Genomic DNA, 22,500 nt, shown 5'->3' with positions numbered 1-22,500 from the left:
ATCTAGATCTAGATCTAGATATATCTATCTATCTATATCTATCTATATCTATCTATATCTATATCTGTATCATCTATATCTATATCTAATCTATATCTATATCTATATCTATCTATATCTATCTATATCATCTATATCTATATCGATATCTATCTATATCTATCTCATCTATATCTATATCTATATCTATATCTATATCTATATCTATATATCTATATCTATCTATATAATCTATATATCTATATCTATATCTATATATCTATATCTGTATCTATCTATATCTATATCATCTATATCTACCTATATCTACATCTATATCTATATCATCTATATCTATATCTGTATATATATCTATCTATATCTATCTATATCTAATCTATATCTATATCTATATCTATATCTATATCTATATCTATATCATCTATATATCTATATCTATATCTATCTATATCTCTATATCTATTTATTTTTATTTTTATTCTTATTTTTATTTTTATTTTTACTTTTATTTTTATTTTTGACAGGTTGCTAACAAGCAAAGCTCTGCCCCCCCAGCTCAGCCACAGCATCCAAATCCTTCCCGATGTTTCCCTTTTTCCTTCCCAGGAATTAATCCCAGCCAACCAGCCAGGAAGCAAATGACATTTCAGCTAATTAGAAGGTAATCAGTCCCTTGGAAAAACCACCCTGATTGCCGAGGAAAGGAAATATTTACATTTCCTGAGGATGCACTTTGCCCCAAAGGGTAAACAGAGAGAATTGCTGAGGATTTCTTCCAACACCTCAAACCTGGGAAAGGAAAATCCAACAGGATCAGCTCAGGGCTGTGGGGAAAACTGTCAGAATTAGCATTAAAATCAACATTTCACATTTGATTTTAACTTAAAACAGCAAAAAACCAAATTACTGAATTAACAGACGGGAAAGGAAAAGTTTCTCACCCCAAATCTACAAATAACACTTTCAGAGCACAGAGCAAAAGGACAAATTACACCCAACCACCCCTAGAATTTCCCCTAAAACCACAACACAAACATTTCGCTATCATTCCGCATTAAAAATTAATAATTTCATGTTTGTTTTGCCCATTATTTTCTGCCAGCAGTGGGTTTGAGGTCAACCCAGCTCCAATCCTCATTATCAGCGCTGAAATCCAATCCTTGCAGCACCAGGAATTCATCCTTCACCTCTGGAATTTTCTCTGGAACCTCTTTTGTCCTGCATGGAACCAAATCTCCACCCAGAGCTGCTTGAGCACTGATTTCCAATGAAATCTGAATAATTTCTGATGAAATTTGAATGAATTCCAATGAAATTTGAATGGATTCCAATGAAAACACTGATTTTCCACGGAAATCCAATCCCTGCAGCACTTTTTTCATCCTTCACCTCTGGAATTCTCTCTGGAACCTCCTTTGTCCTGCTTGAAACCAAATCCCCCCCCAGAGCTGCTTGAACCCTGATTTCCAATGAAATTTGAATGAATTCCAATGAAATTTGAATGAATTCCAATGAAAACACTGATTTTCCACTGAAATCAAATCCTTGCAGCACCAGGAATTCATCCTTCACCTCTGGAATTTTCTCTGGAACCTCTTTTGTCCTGTTTGAAACCAAATCTCCACCCAGAGCTGCTTGAACCCTGATTTCCAATGAAATCTGAATGATTTCCAATGAAATTTGAATGAATTCCAATGAAATTTGAATGAATTCCAATGAAATTTGAATGAATTCCAATGAAAACACTGATTTTCCACGGAAATCCAATCCCTGCAGCACCAGGAATTCATCCTTCACCTCTGGAATTTTCTCTGGAACCTCCTTTGTCCTGCTTGAAACCAAATCCCCACCCAGAGCTGCTTGAGCACTGATTTCCAATGAAATTTGAATGAATTCCAATGAAATTTGAATGAATTCCAATGAAAACACTGATTTTCCACTGCAATCCAATCCCTGCAGCACCAGGAATTCATCCTTCACCTCTGGAATTTTCTCTGGAACTTCTTTTGTCCTGCTTGAAACCAAATCCCCACCCAGAGCTGCTTGAGCACTGATTTCCCTTTGAGAATAATTTCATTTTCCTCTGAAAATAATTTCATTTTCCTCTGAAAATCATTTCATTTTCCTTTGAAAGTCGTTTCATTTTCCTCTGAAAATCATTTCATTTTCCTCTGAAAATCATTTCATTTTCCTTTGAAAGTCGTTTCATTTTCCTCTGAAAATCATTTCATTTTCCTTTGAAAAACGTTTCACTTTCCAATGAAAAATGTTTCACTTTCCAATCAAAGGGTTTTTCTCCTCATTCCATTATCTATCTCTCTATATATTTAAAAGTAACATTAATTATACTTTAAGTAGTTTCCACCAAATCCTCCCCATCCGACTCTGGCATTATCGAGTGAATTAATCCTCAGGCACTTATCTGCTTGGAGGTTAATTGACACGAGGCTCAGGTCCCATTTATTCCTGAGGAAATAAAACTCCACTTTTCCGTGGATTTGGGAAGCTCCTGGTTGGGTTTTTTTGGGAAAATCACCTCTCCTCATTGCCATTCCTCCTCCTTTAAATATTCCTCTTTGTGTGTTCAAAAATCAGATGATTTCACTCCAAAATTCCTTCACATTTCAGCTTGGAAATGATCCTGGAATGGTTTGGGTGGGGAAAAAAATCTTAAATTTCATCCCATTCCCATCACAAGCAGGGACATCTTCCCTATCCCAGTGGCTCCAGCCTGGCCTTGGACACTCCCAGGGATGGAGAAATGCAATTTTTTTGGGAATATTTTGGGAAAAACCTTAAATTTCGTCCCATTTCCACCCCACCATGGGCTTTTTGAGATTCCCACATCTCCCACCATCCCAGGTTGGCTCCAGCCTGGCCTTGGACACTCCCAGGGATGGATAAATGCAATTATTTGGGAATATTTTGGGAGAAGGGAAGGGATCAGCATCTCCTGTGCACCACAGAGGCTCAGGGCAGGAATTCCCTGTCACAGCAGCTCCACAGGGATAGAAACAGCACTGCAGAGATCAGGAGAGCCCTGAAAACACCAAAAAACCTCAGGAAAGAGGGAATTCCTGAGGAATTCAGGAACAGATGATGATGGTGTTTTTCAGGGCTCCTAAAAAACACCAAAAAACCTCAGGAAATACAGAATTTCTGAGGAATTAGGGAGCAGATGATGATGAAGCTTTTTAGGAGTCCTAAAAAACACCAAAAACACTCAGAAAAGAGGGAATTCCTGAGGAATTAGGGAGCAGATGATGATGGTGCTTTTTAGGAGTCCTAAAAAACACCAAAAAACCTCAGGAAAGAGGTAATTCCTGAGGAATTCAGGAGCAGATGATGATGATGGTTTTTAGGAGCCCTAAAAACACCGAAAAACTCAGGAAAGAGGGAATTCCTGAGGAATTTGGGAGCAGATGATGATGTGTTTTTCAGGGCTCCTAAAAAACACCAAAAAACATCAGGAAATACAGAATTCCTGAGGAATTAGGGAGCAGAGGATGATGATGAAGCTTTTTAGGAGTCCTAAAAAACACCAAAAACACTCAGAAAAGAGGGAATTCCTGAGGAGTTAGGGAGCAGATGATGATGGTGTTTTTTAGGGTTCCTAAACAGCATCAAAAAAACTCAGAAAAGAGGGAATTCCTGAGGAATTAGGGAGCAGATGATGATGGTGTTTTTTAGGGCTCCTAAAAACATCAAAAATCCTGAGGAAAGACAGAATTCCTGAGGAATTCAGGAGCAGATGATGATGAGGAGGATGAAGAATTGCTGCAGGACTAAGGAGAGCTCTGATGGGTGAGCAGAGGTTATAATTTTTATTATAACCTGTCAAGTTTATAATAATTTTTATTATAGATAAAAATTTTTATTTCTATCTATAAGGTAACTTTAATTTCTCTATAAGGTAATGTTTGTATCTGTCCATAAGGTAATTTTCAATTCTGTCCATAAGGTAATTTTTATTTCTCTCTATAAGGTAACTTCCATTTCTACCCATAAGGTAATTCTATCTATAAGGTAACTTGCATTTCTGTCTATAAGGTAATTTGAATTTTATCCATAAGCTAAATTTTATTCCTGATAGGGTAACTTTCTTTTCTGTCCATAAGGTATTTTCTTTTCTATCCATAAGGTAATTTTAATTTTATCCACAAGATAATTTTTATTTCTGCCCATAAATTTCTCCTCTTTGCAGGAAAAACTCCCTAGAAAGAGAAAGAGATCCCAGGAGGGAAAATCCTCTTCCTGCTGCCCTTCGCTGCTCACCTTGACACACAATTTCCCTCTTCCTCAGCACCTCTCCTCCTGCTTGTAAATCCGTGGGAAATTTACTACCTGGAGCAATTTTCTGGCGCCAGATCTGCATCTCTCTCCCTTGTGCACGACTATGACACGAGCCACAGCGCCTCGGAATTATTTATAGACAAACAAGTAATTAAAATTTTTATTCTGCCCATTCCGAAGGGTGGAAGGGGAGAAAAAAAAAAATAAAATCGACTTTATTCTTTCATCAGGGAAGAGCTGGCCGAGCTCATAACTCTGTCTGGGGGCTGTAAAGAACGGGGTAAGTGGCTCCTCATCAAACACACTTTGCATTTTATGGGATGCACTGAAAGCTGAGTGGCACTGAAACTCGGTGACTTCTGCCAATGTCACCTCAGAGAGCTGGGAGTGCAGAGGATCCACATCTCCTGGGGCTCAGGAGAGAAGGGAAGGGAGAAGAGGTTTTTCCCTGTTTCAGGGAAAAGGGATTTGGGATTTGGGCAGATTTTCTCAGCAGAAATAAATTGTTTTGTTCTTGGTTTTGCATCTCTGTGGTTCCCAGTGAATTCCCCAAATGGGTTCCCAGTGAATTCCCCAAATGGGTTCCCAGTGAATTCCCCAAAAGGGTTCCCAGTGAATTCCCCAAAAGGGTTCCCAGTGAATTCCCCAAATAGGTTCCTAATGAATTCCCCAAATGGGTTCCCAGAGAATTCCCCAAAAGGGTTCCCAGTGAATTCCCCAAAAGGGTTCCCAGTGAATTCCCCAAATGGGTTCCCAGTGAATTCCCCAAAAGGGTTCCCAGTGAATTCCCCAAAAGGGTTCCTAATGAATTCCCCAAAAGGGTTCCTAATGAATTCCCCAAAAGGGTTCCCAGTGAATTCCCCAAAAGGGTTCCCAGTGAATTCCCCAAAAGGGTTCCCAGTGAATTCCCCAAATGGGTTCCTAATGAATTCCCCAAAAGGGTTCCTAATGAATTCCCCAAAAGGGTTCCTAATGAATTCCCCAAAAGGGTTCCCAGTGAATTCCCCAAAAGGGTTCCCAGTGAATTCCCCAAAAGGGTTCCCAGTGAATTCCCCAAAAGGGTTCCTAATGAATTCCCCAAATGGGTTCCTAATGAATTCCCCAAAAGGGTTCCTAATGAATTCCCCAAAAGGGTTCCCAGTGAATTCCCCAAAAGGGTTCCCAGTGAATTCCCCAAAAGGGTTCCCAGTGAATTCCCCAAATGGGTTCCCAGAGAATTCCCCAAAAGGGTTCCTAATGAATTCCCCAAAAGGGTTCCCAGTGAATTCCCCAAATGGGTTCCCAGAGAATTCCCCAAAAGGGTTCCTAATGAATTCCCCAAAAGGGTTCCCAGTGAATTCCCCAAAAGGGTTTCCAGTGAATTCCCCAAATCCCTTCACAAGGTGAGCACAGAGGATGAGGTGTTTTTGAGCACAAAATCCTTGGATTTTATTTCCAGCTCCTTGGTTTCCTCACTTTGTGACCCTGAAAATCACTTTGGATACAATAATGAATTCACCCTGGGCTGGGGGAAGGTTTGGGGTTCCTTCTGACCCACAGCACTGCAGGATCCTAGAACCTGCAGTTATGGGATTAGAAATTATTAAATAATGATAATAATAATAATAATAATAATGTTATATAATATATAATGTAATATGCAATATATAGCATATAAAATAGAATATATAGTGCATAGTATATAGTTTATATACTATATATAGTCTATTATATATATAAATTCCAACTTCCATAAATCCAAATTTCCCTAAATCCCAACTTCCCTAAATCCCAATTTCCCTAAATCCCAAATTCCATAAATCCCAATTTCCCTAAATCCCAACTTCCACAAATCCCAACTAACCCAAAACACTCAGGATCAGCAACACCAACCATTGCAAACTCCTGAAAACACTGAATTTGGTTCTTCTCACCGCCAAACACTGATTTCCACATGGAAATAATATGTTTAGAATAAAATGAAATGAAATGAAATGAAATGAAATGAAATAAAATAAAATAAAATAAAATAAAATAAAATATAAAATAAAATAAAATATTCCCTGCCACATCCCTGGAGGATTCACCACCACCAGAAATTTACATCCAATTGTTTCAAAGCTTTGCAGGGAAAAATGGCAGAGGTGAAAAAGCACTGAGAAAATATCCCAGGAAAATCATAATAAATAAAAAAAAAAAACAGATAAAAATAAAAATATAAAAATTAAAAAACAAACAAACGAAAAAAACCCAGATAAAATAAAAATATAAAAATTTTTAAAAATCAAAAAATCAAAATCAAAATCAAAATCAACATAAATAAAAATGAAAATGAAAATGAAAATGAAAATGAAAATGAAAATAAAAATAAAAATAAAAATAAAAATAAAATAAAACAAAGTCCTATTAAGTTGGGGAATATTAAGTTGGAATATTCCTCAGCAGATAAATCCCCTTTTGAGTGTCTCATTCCCCATTTAACGCCCCAAACTCGTTAATGAGAATTAACCCCAAACCAAACCTCCACCCAAACCCAGCAGGGATTAAAGGAACTTCCTCCAATCAGAATTGTAATTAAAAGGAATTTACATTAATCCAGGAGGGCTGAAGGAAAGGACAATGATTTATGAGCAATATCGCTGGCATTTTCCAGAGGCATCAAGAGCATTAAGAGGGAATTTCTGGAAATTATTAGTCAGGAAAGGAACCAAAATTGGAGAAGAAATCTAGGGTGTCTTTAGGGCATTTGGTTCCTCCAGGGGAGATAAACCCAGAGAACTTTTGAGGTAAATAAAACCCAATTTTGCAACATTTTTTTTTTAATCAAAAGGATGGAATTACTATATTATAAAATAAAATATATCTAAATTTATCTAATTAAGGTATTATCTAAATAAATCTAAATTATCTAAATTTAGATTATTATTATTATCTAATATCTAAATTTAGATATTATCTAATACCTAAATTTATCTAATATATATAAAAATATATCTACTTATTGTTCAAATTGACTATAAAGCACATCACCAGCTCCAAGCATTGGTCACACTGGGGAAATTCAGTATTTTGGCTGAATTCACTCTTTCTAACAATGACAGCTTAACTGAGAGTTTATTGCAAGTTTGGCAGAAACTTTGGAAGTAGCTAATTGACTAAAAGCAATTTCTTCAGCAGTTTTTTGAGTTTTTCTATTTCTTTTTATTTTATAATGTCACTTTTCCTGGGTATGAATTTCAAACTCGGGATCTGAGTGAACTGAGTGGTGGCAAAGGTTTGGTGCAGAACATTCCAGAGAGGTGGAGTTTCCATCCTTGGAGAACTTCAGACGTAGAGCTGTTCATTAGAGCTGCTCTGGAGGCTCTAATTGCTGTTCCAGATGTTCTAATTGCTATTCCAGATGTTCTAATTGCTATTCCAGGTGTTCTAATTGCTGCTCTAGACGTTCTAATTGCTGTTCTAGATGCGCTAATTGCTTTTCTGGATGCTCCAGTTGCTGTTCTGGAGGCTCTAGTTGCTCTTCTGGATGTTCTAATTGATCATCTAGATGTTTTAATTGCTGTTTACTCTAATTGCTGCTCTGGAGATTCTAATTGATGTTCTGGAAGTTCTAATTGATGTTTTGGAGGCCCTAATTGCTGTTCTGGATGTTCTAATTGCTGCTCTAGAGGTTCTAATTGCTGTTCTAGACACTCTAATTGCTGTTCTGGAGGTTCTAATTGATCATCTAGATGTTTTAATTGCTGTTTTAGGCACTCTAATTACCATTCTGAAGGTCCTAATTGCTGTTCTAATTAGTCCAGACCCCACTTTGAGCAGTGAGATGGTGCAGAGCATTCCAGAGGGGTGGATTTTCCATCCTTGGAGAACTTCAAACCCCAAATGGACCTAGTTCTGAGCTGTTCTGGAGGTTCTGATTGCTTCTCTAGATGGTCTAATTGCTGCTCTGGAGGTTCTAATTGCTGTCCTAGACACTCTAATTGCCGTTCTGGAGGTCCTAATTGCTGTTCTAATTACTCCAGACCCCACTCCGAGCACTGGGGTGACACAGACCATTCCTGAGCTCCTTTTAACCCCATTTTTTGAGCTGCAGATCCTCCAGTGTAGTGGTCACTCTCACAGAGCTATCCACTCGAGGTACACCACCAGGTGCTGAGGCACCTGAGGAGTCTTGGGAGCTGGAGGAGGTTTAAGTTGTGGTGACTCTGTAAGTTGCTCCCAAGATCCTCTGGAACTGGACTCATGAATACCCGCCAGAGTTGTACCTGGTTGGCTCCCTAAGTCACCTCCCTTTTCTCCCCTTTATGGCTGCTTTCTAGAATCTTCTGCACTGTTCTGCAGTTGAGTTGCTCCCGACTGGTTCAGTCTGATGTCCCTCCTTTGTGTGAGTCAAGTTCATTGGTTATGAGCTCTGTCCATCCTCCCGTACTGTGCCCCTCTTGGCCTGCGCGCCTCAACTCCTCCCAGTCCCGTGTACCTTACAGCCCCCTGCGCAGCCTTGCTCCAGGCTCTCATCGATGCCTCCAGCGCATTACCTTCCTCCCATCACCTTCCCTCCTTCCTCACAACAAACCCTCTGCAATCCTCACCTGAGAGCCTGCATCTCCGTGTTCCTCTATCTGCCGCGCTCCCCCACAAGCGCAGTACTGTCTGCGGCCAGCTCTCTGCCTGGAGGGCAAAGGCAGAGTTCCGCGAACTCGGGGACTGTCACACTCCAGTTCCACCCCTAACACCCCAAATGACTCTTCCAAGCCCCTCTGGCAGGAATCCAAACCCAGCTCTCTGCCTGGAGGGCAAAGGCAGAGTTCCACAAACTCGGGGACTGTCACACTCCAGTTCCTCCCCTAACACCCCAAATGACTCTTCCAAGCCCCTCTGGCAGGATTCCAAATTCCATCAAAACTTCCCACTCCTTCCCTTCCCTAGCATTCCCTTTCCAGCTCCCATCCAGCTGGAACATCTCTGACTTTCCCCGGGAACGGAGCTGAGCATTCCCAAAATCCCAATCAGCGTGTCCTGCAGGCAGATTAATTACTCCCCACTGGTAATTCAGCTCAGCAAGAGCAATAACAACACCTCCAGCGTTCAGCCTCTGCAGGTTGTCCTCTGCTCCTCTCATCTCTCTGAACAGATGGAGTTCTGATCCATCACCTCGCAGAAGGTTTTTTCTCTGAGCTGTTAAAGCCCCAGAGGAATTGAAGGAGGGTGAGTTAGAGGCCAAGAGGAAGTTAGGAGAGTGAAAAGCAGATTAATTTGTTTAAGGCCTTTAGGTACATCCAGGGGGGAAGAAAAGGTGAGGTTACACCCAGAAATGGACTCTGAGTCATGAGGTCTTCATATTTTATAGGTTTTGTCTTTTTAGCATTTTGGGCCTGAATTCTCCAATCATATCCTTAGGGGATGATGTTAATTACCCCAACTTTGCTCCCCCAAGTCACTGTTGTTTCCATATTTTTGGGTTCTGAGGCAGCAAAGTGTCCTTGGATTTCCACTCAGAGGAAATAATTTTTGCTAAAGGTGCTGGGAACAGAAGTTTTAGCATTTCACTTGAAGCCCAGAACTACACCAAAGCTACAGATATACGAAAATAAAATCTCAAAATTCCGAAGGCATCACTCCTGATTACACCTTAATTCTCCAATTACACCTTCAGCTGATGATGTCAATCAGCCCAAGTTTGCTCCCCAATTCACTGTTGTTTCCATATTTTGGGGCTCTGAGGCAGCAAAGTGTCCTTGGATTTCCACTCAGAGGAAATGGTTTCATCTAAAATGCTTGGAACGGAGTTTTTAGCATTTTACATGAAGCCCAGAACTACACCAAACCTACAGATACACGAAAATAAAATCTCAAAATTCCGAAGGCATCACTCCCAATTATACCTGAATTCTCCAATTACACCTTCATATGATGATGTCAATTACTCCAAGTTTGCTCCCCAAATTCACAGTTCACTTATTTTGGGGCTCTGAGGCAGCAAAGTGTCCTTGATTTCCATTCAGATGAAATCTTTTTTGCTAAAAACTCTGTTTACTGGTAACAGACCTTTTAGCATTTTACACGAAGCCCAGAACTACACCAAACCTACAGATATGTGAAAATAAAATCTCGAAATTCCGAAGGCATCACTCCCAATTATACCTGAATTCTCCAATTACACCTTCAGCTGATGATGTCAATCACCCCAAATTCACTGTTCACATATTTGGGGCTCTGAGGCAGCAAAGTGTCCTTGGATTCCCAACTTAGAGGAAATAATTTTGGTTAAAGCTGCTGGGAACAGAAGTTTCAGCATTTTACTTGAAGTCCAGACCTACACCAAACCTACAGCTACACGAAAATAAAATCTCAAAATTCCGAAGGCATCACACCTTAATTCTCCAATTACACCTTCAGCTGATGATGTCAATCACCCCAAGTTTGCTCCCCAAATTCACTGTTATTTACATATTTTGGGGCTCTGAGGCAGCAAAGCATCCTTGGATTTCCACTCAGAGGAAATCATTTAGCTAAAGCTGTTGGAAACAGAAGGTTTAGCATTTTACACGAAGCCCAGAACTACACCAAACCTACAGATAAATTACAATAAAATCTCAATATTCCGAAGGCATCACACCTGAATCCTCCAATTACACCTTCAGCTGATGATGTCAATAACCCCAAGTTTGCTCCCCAAATTCACTGTTCACATATTTGGGGCTCTGAGGCAGCAAAGTGTCCTTGGATTCCCAACTTAGAGGAAATAATTTTGGTTAAAGCTGCTGGGAACAGAAGTTTTAGCATTTTACTTGAAGTCCAGACCTACACCAAACCTACAGCTACACGAAAATAAAATCTCAAGATTCCGAAGGAATCACACCTTAATTCTCCAATTACACCTTCATATGATGATGTTAATCACCCCAATTTGCTTCCCAAATTCACTGTTATTTACATATTTTGGGGCTCTGAGGCAGCAAAGCATCCTTGGATTTCCACTCAGAGGAAATCATTTAGCTAAAGCTGTTGGAAACAGAATTTTTAGCATTTTACACGAAGCCCAGAACTACACCAAACCTACAGATATATTACAATAAAATATCAAAATTCCGAAGGCATCACTCCCAATTATACCTGAATCCTCCAATTACACCTTCAGCTGATGATGTCAATAACCCCAAATTTGCTCCCCAAATTTGCTCCCCAAATTCACTGTTGTTTGCATATTTTTGGGCCCTGAGGCAGCAAAATGCCCTTGGATTCCCAACTTAGAGGAAATAATTTTGGTTAAAGCTGCTGGAAACAGTTGTTTTTAGCATTTTACATGAAGCTCAGAACTACACCAAACCTACAGCTATATCAGAATAAAATCTCAAAATTCCCACCCATCCCTGCTGACTCCAGCAGGGGTGATTTTTGGGGAGCTCAGGCACTGCCAGCCCTGCTGCTGCTGAGCCCAGGCTGGCAGCAGAGCGATGGCACGTTTGGAGAACAAGGACCAACAGTCTGCAGGTGGTTTAGGCAGCCATAAAATGTGATTTATTAGGGCTTTTGAGTCCTTGTTTTAATTCACCTTGTGGGAATGGGCTGGCATAAAGCATCCTGTCGTGGTATGAGCACTGAGCTGCTGGAGATCTGCTGTGGTTGGAATACAGGGAATTTGGGGATTTTGTTGGGGATTTTTTGGGGTCTGCTCTAAATCGCCTCAAATTGGGATGAAAAGAAACTAAATTGGGATGAAAAAGCCTAAATTAGGATGAAAAACCCTAAAATTGGGAAGACAAAAACCCCTAAACTGGGATGAAAAAAACCCTAAACTGGGATGGAAAAAACCCTAAAATTAGGGTGAAAAAAACCCTGAGTTGAGGTGAAGAAACCCGTAAATTGGAGTGAAAAAACCCTTAAATTGGGGTGAAAAACCCTAAATTGGGGTGAAAAAACCCCCTAAACTGGGATTTAAAAACCCCTAAATTGGAGTGAAAAACCCCTAAAATTGGGAGGAGACAAAACCCCTAAATTCAGATTTAAAAAAACCCTAAATTGGGGTGAAAAAACCTAAAATTGGGATGAAAAAACCCTAAATTGGAGTGAAAAAACCCCAAATTCAGATGAAAAAACCCATAAATTTGGATGAAAAAACCCCTAAACTGGGATGAAAAAAACCCTTAAATTGGGATTAAAAAAACCCTAAATTGGGATGAAAATCCCAGAGTCACATCCATCTCCCTGCAGCTCCCTTCCTGCTCCCCAGCCGTGGCACTGCAGGGACAATTCTTGTTTTGGCTCCACAAAACCTGGTGGGACAAAGGGACTCTGAGCAGCCCTGGAGATGTGGCTGAGATGCACAGGGGAGGATTGGAATGGGAAATGTTGAGTTTGGATAAAAAAATATGGGATGGGTTTTGGAAAGATAATGATTTCAATGGGATAACACTAAAAAAAGGGAATTATTTCAATGTGATAACACCAAAATAAAAGGGATGGGTTGTCGAAAAACAATGATTTCCCTGTGATAACACAAAAAAAAGGGAATTATTTCAATGTGATAACATCAAAAAAAGGGGAATTATTTCAATGTGATAACACCAAAAAAGGGGAATTATTTCAATGTGATAACACCAAAAAAAGGGGAATTATTTCAATGTGATAACATCAAAATAAAAGGGATGGATTGTAGAAAAACAATGATTTCCCTGTGATAACATCAAAAAAAGGGAATTATTTCAATGTGGTAACACCAAAATAAAAGGGATGGATTTTAGAGACAATGATTTCCCTGTGATCACACACAAAAAATAAAAAAAAAGATGGATTTTAGAGACAATAATTTCAATGTGATAACACAAAAAAAAGGGATTGATTTCAAAGAGACAATGATTTCCCTGTGATAATACCAAAATAAAAGGGATGGGTTTTAGAGACAATTAGTTCAATGTGAAAACACAAAAAAAAAGGGATGGATTTTAAAGAGTCAATGATTTCCCTGTGATAATACACAAAAAAAAAAAAAAAAAAAAAAAAAGAAAGAAAAGGAAAAGAAAAAAAAGAAAAATAAAAATAAAAAAAAAGGGATGGATTTTAGAGACAATGATTTCAATATGATAACACCAGAAAAAGGGGATGGATTTTAAAGAGACAATGATTCAATGATTTCCCTGTGATAACACCAAAAAAAGGGACAGTTTAAAAGTGACAATGATCTCAATGTGATAACACCACCAAAAAAAAGGGATGGGTTTTAGAGAAACAATGATTTCCCTGAAATAACACCAAAAATTAAAGGGATGTTTTTTAGAGAAACAATGATTTCCCTGTGATAACAAAAACCATCCTCATTCCCAAGCAGAAACCCAGCAGTTCTGTTCCCTCTGAGCTGCAGGTTGCTGGAAGGTTTTCCCTCCTGCTGCAGTTTTGGATTCTTGGTGATGATGCCTTGAGGGGTTTAGCTAAAACTGAGGTTAGACAGAGTTGAGAGAATAAAAAGTTAAATTCACTGAAGGCCTTCAGGTGCACTCAGGGCACTCCCAGCTCACCCAGGGCTACACCCAACATGGACAGCAGGGCACCAGCTTGTCATACTTTATAGGTGTTTTATAAGTCACAAGTATTTCATACTTTATAAGTTCTGTGCATTTGCATCTCAGGGTTAATCCTCCAATTACAGCTTCAGCTAATGAAGTCAATCACTCCAAGTTTGCTCCCCCAGTTCATTCACTGCTGTTTCCATAGCTTGGGGTGGAAAATTCCAAAGGCCAAACCCCCTGACAAACACCTGGAATTCTGTGTATCATTCCAGCTGTGCAGCTATTTCTTCATTTATTTATTTATTTGCATTATTTATTCCTAATAACGCAACGTGAAGGTTGTGTTATTGGGAATAAATAAATAATATTCTAGCTAGGAAAGGTTATTATTCTGCCTGCAGAATAAATGAACATTTTGTCATTTTGAAACACTTTGAACACTTTCCTAAATTTGGGGACAAAAAAGTCATTTTGCTGTGGTTGGGTGGACAATTCCAAAAGCCAAACCCCCTGCCCTGACACACAGCTGGAATTCTGTGTGTTATTCCAGATAATATTATTATCTGTGTAGCTATTTAATAATTCATTTACTTATTCCTAATAATACAATGTGAAGGTTGTGTTATTAGGAATAAATAAATTATATTCCTGCTAGGAAAGGTTATTATTCTGCCTGGAGAATAAATGAACATTTTGTCATTTTGAAAAACTTTGAACACTTTCCTAAATTTGGGGAGGAAAAAGTCATTTTGCTGTGGTTGGGTAGCCAATTCCAAAGACCAAACCCCCTGACACACAGCTGGAATTTTGTGTATTATTCCAGCTGTGTAGCTATTTATATATTTGCATTATTTATTCCTAATAACACAATGTGAAGCTTGTGTTATTGGGAATAAATAAATAATATTCCTGCTAGGAAAGGTTATTATTCTGCCTGGAGAAGAAACGAACCATTTTGTCATTTTTAAACACTTTGAACAGTTGCTAAATTTGGGAACAAAAAAGTAATTTTGTTTTGGTTGGGTGGCCAATTCCAAAAGCCAATCCCTCTGACACACAGCTGGAATTTTGTGTCTTATTCCAGATAATATTATTATCTGTGTAGCTATTTAATAATTCATTTATTTGTGTTACTTATTCCTAATAACACAACGTGAAGGTTTGTGTTATTAGGAATAAATAAATAATATTCCTGCTAGGAAAGGTTATTATTCTGCCTGGAGAATAAATGAACATTTTGTCATTTTGAAAAACTTTGAACACTTTCCTAAATTTGGGGAGGAAAAAGTCATTTTGCTGTGGTTGGGTGGACAATTCCAAAGGCCAATCCCTCTGACACACAGCTGGAATTCTGTGTATTATTCCAGCTGTGGAGCTATTTATATATTTGCATTATTTATTCCTAATAACACAATGTGAAGGTTGTGTTATTAGGAATAAATAAATAATATTCCTGCTAGGAAAGGTTATTATTCTGCCTGGAGAACAAATGAACCATTTTGTCATTTTGAAGCACTTTAAACACTTTCCTAAATTTGGTGTCCCCAAAAGTAATTTTGTTCTAGTTGGGTGGAAAATTCCAAAAGCCAATCCCCTCTGACATGCACCTGGAATTCTGTGTATTATTCTGGATAATATTATTATCTGTGTAGCTATTTAATAATTCATTTTTTTGTGTTACTTATTCCTAATAACACAATGTGAAGGTTTATGTCATTAGGAATAAATAAATGATATTCCTGCCAGCAAAGGTTATCATTCTGCCTGGAGAACAAACAACCATTTTGTCACCAGCAGGAGGAAGCAGGTGGCAAACTCATCTGCCTGGTGGCTGCAGGGCACAGCTAAAAACTCCATCCATTAATATATTTATTATTAGTTACCATCACCACCTCGTTATTGTTTAACATATTATCATAGCGCTAAATAATTCCTGTTTTTCATTAGCAGCAATTCCCCACATTTATCAGCATTTATCAGCATTTATTAGCATTCCTCCTGCAGGCCAAAGGGGTTTGTGTTCCCCATAAATCCAGAGGGGTTTGTGTTCCCCATAAATCCAGAGGGAGGTGGAAATCTCTCCTCATTCCCATAAATCCCATCGCAGCTTCCAGAGGGGAGGAAGTCAGCAGTGGACAAGCAAAGGGCAGCTCCAGACAAACAGTAAATCAGAGGTCGCTGCAATTACAGCTAATTAAGCTGTGGGTCATTAATTGGACAGCTAGGGCTGTGTTCAGCACTGGGCAGGGATTGGTTTGAGGAGCTCCAGTCAACCTCCAGGGTAATTCCAGTGGGGAATTCTGTCATCCCTGATCCCTGAGGAGTGGCAATGGGGACAGGGGACTTCAGATTTGTGTCCCCAAAGGAGAGCTGAGGGATGGAAACCACGTTCTGCCTTTGGGTTGAAGCCACAGTGCTGAAGGAATTTCATTTTAGCAAAGTTCTCAAAAATTGGATGTGCAGGGAGAGCAGAGCCACTGGAAACGGGGAATTTCTCAATTTCTTGTCAAGATCCAAAAGGAATTGTAAAATCCTGGAATGGTTTGGGTTGGAAAGGACCTTCAATCCCATCCAGTGCCACCCAGGGACATCTCCCACCACCCCAGGGTGCTCCAGCCTGGCCTTGGACACTCCAGGGATCCACAGCTTCTCTGGGAATTCCATCCCAGCTCCTCATTCCTTCCCAAAATCCCATCCCTCCCTGCCCTCTGTCACTTTAAATCCATCCTGTGTCCTTCCCCTCCATCTCTCTTGTCCCCTCAGGCACCTGAATGTCACAACCAGGTCACCCTGAAGCTCCTCTCCCCCAGGCTGAACAAACCCGAGGCGTTTTTAACCTCCAGCTCTCTGAAGAAAAGCCAAACTCCCAGCGTTTTGCACATTTTTCTGCCAGCCAGCACAACCCTTTGCTCTTTTGCAGCTTTATAGTTGAAAAATAAAAATCCTTTTTTTTCCTATTTGTTGAGTTTACAAGTTCTGCTCTTCCCTGACACTCTGACAAGTCCCCTTGATGAAAAAAACCCCAAAATCAAGGATGGGATCTCTGCAAGTTTTATAGCTCTGCCAAGTTTCATCAAAACAGCTCACCCGGGGGACTGGCTGGAGAAATAGAACAAAAAATAAAAAACCTCTCTCGCATTTCTCGAACCCTGAGTGCCACAAAATACATCTTCAAGCAGCCAGTCTGGGCCTGAAGCTCAGCCAGGCATTCATTTTAGGGCAGAATTTATATCTCAAGTCCAAAGCTCAAGCTGGAGAATGGTGATCTCTGAAGTGCAGAAATGGTTCCTGGGAACAAAGCAGGTCAACACTTGATTTTTGTGTCCCACTTGCTAGAAAAGGGGTGGAACTTCTGGGTTTAAAGGAAGGGAAGGAGGAAGGGAAGCAATTTCTGTTTTACAAATATTCCTGTGCTCCTGCAGGAAAAGGAGGAGGAATAATTGGAGCACAAAGGGGCAGTGGAATTGATCCCTGAGCTCCAGGAACAGAGGGACAGAAAGGATTGAGGCAGTGCCACCACAGTGCCACCATAGTGCCACCATAGTGCCACCACAGTGCCACCACAGTGCCACCATCCCGGTGGTGACACAGGGGTTGTGTTTGTCACTGAAAGAAGCTTGGAAGGTTCTTGTTGTTCTCCCTGCTCCCCTCGTCCAGCAGGAAATCCATGCAGAATGAAAACCTCATCCTGCCACCTTCCTACTCATGGGTTAATTAACTTCTCCTGGAACTAAATCCCCCAAAAAGTCACTGACAAGCTGCACCAAACCCTTGTGCCCTCAGCTGGACATGGGCTCAGCCTGGGATCTCCATCTGCAGCCTGAAATCTCCTTTTTCAGCCACTCTGAGACACTCTGGGGTCACTGGGAATGTTTGCCTGGCTTTTCCCACTCTCAGCTCCTCCCTCTGCCCCCTGGGTCACCTCAGGGTCACACTGCCCCTGGCACTGCCCAGCTGTCCCTCTGCCCCCTGGGTCACCCCAGGCCTGGTCACACTGCCCCTGGCACTGCCCAGCTGTCCCTCTGCCCCCTGGCTCAGTTCCCAGCTCCCCTCCCTGGCACTGATCACCCCGCAGACGATCCATGTCCAACTCCAGCTCAGATCCACGGAAACTCCCCAAAAACTCCAGAGCTTCCCTCTGCCCAGCTGCTTTTTAAGAGGATTAAAACCCTTTTTCTGACACTTTTTCCATGCCAGGTTGGGCTGAGCCAGCTCAGGGCTCGCTGGAGCTGCTGGGAAGGAGGAATTGCACAGCCCAGCCCAATGCCAGCCAGGACAGATGTTGGATGTGCAGATGTTTGGCTTTTCCAAGGCTGCAGGGAGGAGGTCAGGCCCTGCTAGAGCATCTGCTGGTTCTGGAAATGTTGTGTTGGAGAGAATTTAACGGGAACAGAGAACAGAAATGTGTTTTATTTGGGGTTCTAGTCATGCTGTGTTAAAGAGAATTTAATGGGGACAGAGAACAGAAATCTGTTTTATTTGAGGTTCTAGTCATGCTGTGTTAAAGAGAATTTAATGGGAACAGAGAACAGGAATTTGTTTTATTTGGTGTCCTAATGATGTTGTGTTGGAGATAATTTAATGGGAACAGAGAACAGAAATCTGTTTTATTTGGGGTTCTAGTCATGCTGTGTTAAAGAGAATTTAATGGGAACAGAGAACAGGAATTTGTTTTATTTGGGGTCCTAATGATGTTGTGTTGGAGATAATTTAATGGGAACAGAGAACAGAAATCTGTTATTTGGGGTTCTAGTGATGCTGTGTTAAAGAGGATTTAATGGGAGCAGGAATTTGTTTTATTTGGGAGTGGGAGGATGAGGCAGGAGTTGTCTTTAAAATGAAACCTTCCTGCCTTTAGGAATATAAATTGGACAGTAGGGAGGTTTTCCCACAACAGAGAACCGATTCAGAACAAACTTCATTTTATTTTGCTTTGTCCTCCCAGAGAGGTTTTCAAGACTCCCCAGGGTGTGATTTTTGGAGGGAATCTCCATTAGAGGTGGGTCTGTTCATTGTTAAAACAAAACCACGAAGCCCAAAAAAGCATTTCCTCCACAGACGTCTCCCAAGGACTCTCACATCCAATTTTCTCCCCATTTTTGGCCAATCCCTGGAATTTCAACCCCAATTAGGTACCTAACTGTCGCTGTTGAGCCGCTAGCAGAGTGAGAAGACCCAGGGTCAAAGTGCCATCAAGAAGAAGATTTTATTATTCAATTCCAACTTATATAGACTTTTCAGAGGTCACCCAGATTGGTCAGTCAGAAACCTCCCCCTAGGCCTGACTGGCCAGGCCTGAACTGTCCACATCTGAAAAACTGTTTTTAATAACATCCAAACTTTATTTATAAAACACAGGAAGAAGAGAGAGAATAATTCTCGCGGGAAAGCTCTGTGCTCATCACACCTACCAGCGAGGAGATTGCAGCAGACAGAAGGTTTGTCCTCCTCTGTCCTGTGCCTGAACATCCCCCCAGCCCCACTGACTCATCCAGCTCCTTTTTCCCATCTCCACGACCTCATTAGCAGCTCAGCTTCGGGGTTTATTTATAGCCGCGGTTAATTAATTGCGCTAATGACCGAGGCAGCGGGACGCGGCTGAGCGGCTCGGAGGGAAAGTGAAGAGTTTCCGTCGCGACCTGCGCCAGCAAAAAGCTGCTCAAGGAGCCTCAGCCTGGAGGTTCAACACCTGGGAGGAGAAATTCCCACTCAGTTCTGTTTAGATTGATTTCTGGGCGACGAAAATCTGATTTTTCAATGGAATTTCACATGTGAGGGGAAAAGGAGAAGCTAAAAATTATTAATCTCAATCACAGCAAATGTTGCTCAGCCCCAATGAGGTCCAAAACAGAATTTCTGCCTCACCAAAAGACGTTTTTTGGGTTTTAGATGAGGTTTGGAGATGTCAGAGGTTGGGGATGTGGGGTGAGGGACAGGGATTTGCAATCTTTGCACCCAAAGAATGACAATTTCTGCTCCTCTGGTGCCTCTTCGGGAATTCTGTCTGCTCAGAGGTTTCCATCTTAAAAAACCTGATGTACAAACACCAATTAATTCTCCCCCAATAATCGTTAACACAAAACAAGGTGAAAAAAATTCCAAAAATTTAAAATAAAGGCTTTTTAAACCAATCAGTTCACCCCAAATGATGTTTAACACAAAACAAGATGAAAGAAAAATTCCAAAAATTTAAAATAAAGGCTTTTTAAACCAATGAGTTCACCCCAAATGGTGGTTAACACACAACAAGATTTGAAATAAAAAATTCCAAAAATTTTAAGATAAAAGCTTTTAAAACCAATCTGCTCAACCCAAATGACGGTTAGCACACAACAAGGTGAAAGGAAAAAATCCAAAAATTTAAAATAAAGTTTTTTTAAACCAATCAGTTCACCCCAAATGATCATTAACACACAACAAGATGGAAGAAAAAAATTCCAGAATTTTAAAATAAAAGCTTTTTAAACCAATCAATTCACCCCAAATGATGGTTAACACACAACAAGATTTGAAATAAAAAATTCCAAAAATTTGAAATAAAGGCTTTTTAAACCAATTTTAAACCAAAAGCTTTTGAATCAATTGTTCACCCCAAAATATGGTTAACACATAACAAGATGAAAGAAAATAATCCAAAAATTTAAAATAAAGGTTTTTTAAAACCAATCAGCTCACCCCAAATGATGGTTAACACACAGTAAGATTTGAAATAAAAAATTCCAAAAATTTTAAATAAAGGCTTTTTAAACCAATCAGTTCACCCCAAATGATCATTAACACACAACAAGATGAATGAAAAAACCCAGAATTTTAAAATAAAGTCTTTTTAAACCAGTCAGTTCACCTCAAATGATGGTTAACACATAACAAGATGTAAGAAAATAATCCAGAAATTTAAAATAAAGGTTTTTTAAAACCAATCAGCTCACCCCAAATGATGGTTAACACACAACAAGCTTTGAAATAAAAAATTCCAAAAATTTGAAATAAAGGCTTTTTAAACCGATCAGTTCACCCCAAATGATGGTTAACACACAAGATGAGAGAAAAGAATTACAGAATTTCAAAATAAAAGCTTTTTAAACCAATCAGTTCACCCAAAACGATCGTTAACACAAAACAAGATGAAAGAAAAAAATCCAGAAATTTAAAATAAAGGTTTTTTAAACCAATCAGCTCACCCCAAATGATGGTTAACACAAAACAATGAAAGAAAAAAATCCAGAATTTTAAAATAAAGTCTTTTTAAAGCCAATCAGTTCACCTCAAATGATGGTTAACACACAACAAGATGTAAGAAAAAATTCCAAAAATTTAAATTAAAAGCTTTTCAAACCAATCAGTTCACCCAAATGATGGTTAACACACAAGATGAAAGAAAAAATTCCAAAAATTTTAATTAAAAGCTTTTTAAACCAATCAGTTCACCCAAATGATGGTTAACACACAACAACATGAAAAAACAAAACCCAGAATTTTAAAATAAAGACATTTTCCCCCCCAAAACTCCCAAACCCATAAATCTTCTGTGACACAATTTTTCCCAAGGTTCAACTCACGTCCCTCACCTGAGCCGAAGGATCTCTGCCTGGAACATTTACCCAGAGAGAACTAATTAACTCTCCACCTTCATTAGCGACAAATAACACCAGAGCGAGCTTGAGCGAGAATGATCTTAACCAATTAGTGTTAATTGCTTGTGCTTGTCGGGAAGACCTTGACGAGTTCCCAGTCATGGTTTGTCCTCCTTGCAGCAGCTCTGAGTGTTTCCTTGGGATGTGGGACAGGGAATGGTGTTAATTGTTTATTAACGGTTTGAGAGCTAATTAATGGGGGGTGTGAGGAAGGGAGAAGTGAAAATATTGCTTGATAATAATGCTTTTAATTGATTTGTTTTTATTATTAAATTATTAATTTTATTGTTGTTTTTAATATTAAATTTTAATTATAATTATAATTATAATTATAATTATTAAAATATGGATATTATTACAAATGATATTAATTTAATTAATTTGAAAATAAACCCAGAAATTGCTTTGTTTCTTTCCTGAATTATTATAGTGTTTATTAACTGTTTGAGAGCTAGTTAATGGGGTGTGTGAAGAAGGGAGAAGTAAAAAAATTGCTTGATAATAATGCTTTTGATTGATTTGTTTTTAATTATGAGATTGTTGATTTTATTGTTATTTTTAATATTAAATTATAATTATAATTATAATTATAATTATCAATATGAATGACATTATTACAAATTATAATAATTTATTAATTTAAAATCCCAGAAATTGCATGACACCACCCTGAATTATTATAGTGCTTATTAACTGTTCGAGAGCTAATTAATGGGGGGTGTGAGGAAGGGAGAAGTAAAAAAAAATTGCTTGATAATAATGCTTTTGATTGATTTGGTTTTAATCATTAAATTGTTGATTTTATTGTTATTTTTAATATTAAATTATAATTATAATTGTAATAATTAAAATATGGATATTATTACAAATGATATTAATTTAATTAATTCAAAAATAAACCCAGAAATTGCTTTGTTTCTTCCCTGAATTATTACAATGTTTATTAACTGTTTGAGAGCTAATTAATGGGGGGTGTGAAGAAGGGAGAAGTAAAAAAAAATACTTGATAATAATGCTTTTGATTGATTTATTTTTATTATTAAATTAATAATTTTGTTATTGTTAATATTAAATTATAATTATAATTATAA

The 22,500-nt window shown here is 39.1% G+C and overlaps 1 long non-coding RNA gene across 1 annotated transcript in view; it reads right to left on the bottom strand.

Annotated features, from left to right (window-relative positions):
* Positions 1–22,500, bottom strand: part of LOC146428047 (uncharacterized) — an 87,428-nt gene that overhangs the window by 44,685 nt on the left and 20,243 nt on the right. The window lies entirely within an intron of this gene.

This window comes from Lichenostomus cassidix, chromosome 22, assembly GCF_008360975.1.
Source record: "Lichenostomus cassidix isolate B80296 chromosome 22, HeHo_3.0, whole genome shotgun sequence".
NCBI lineage: Eukaryota > Metazoa > Chordata > Aves > Passeriformes > Meliphagidae > Lichenostomus > Lichenostomus cassidix.
Note: the sequence above shows the minus strand (reverse complement) of the source record. Positions and strands in the feature narration are given on the sequence as shown.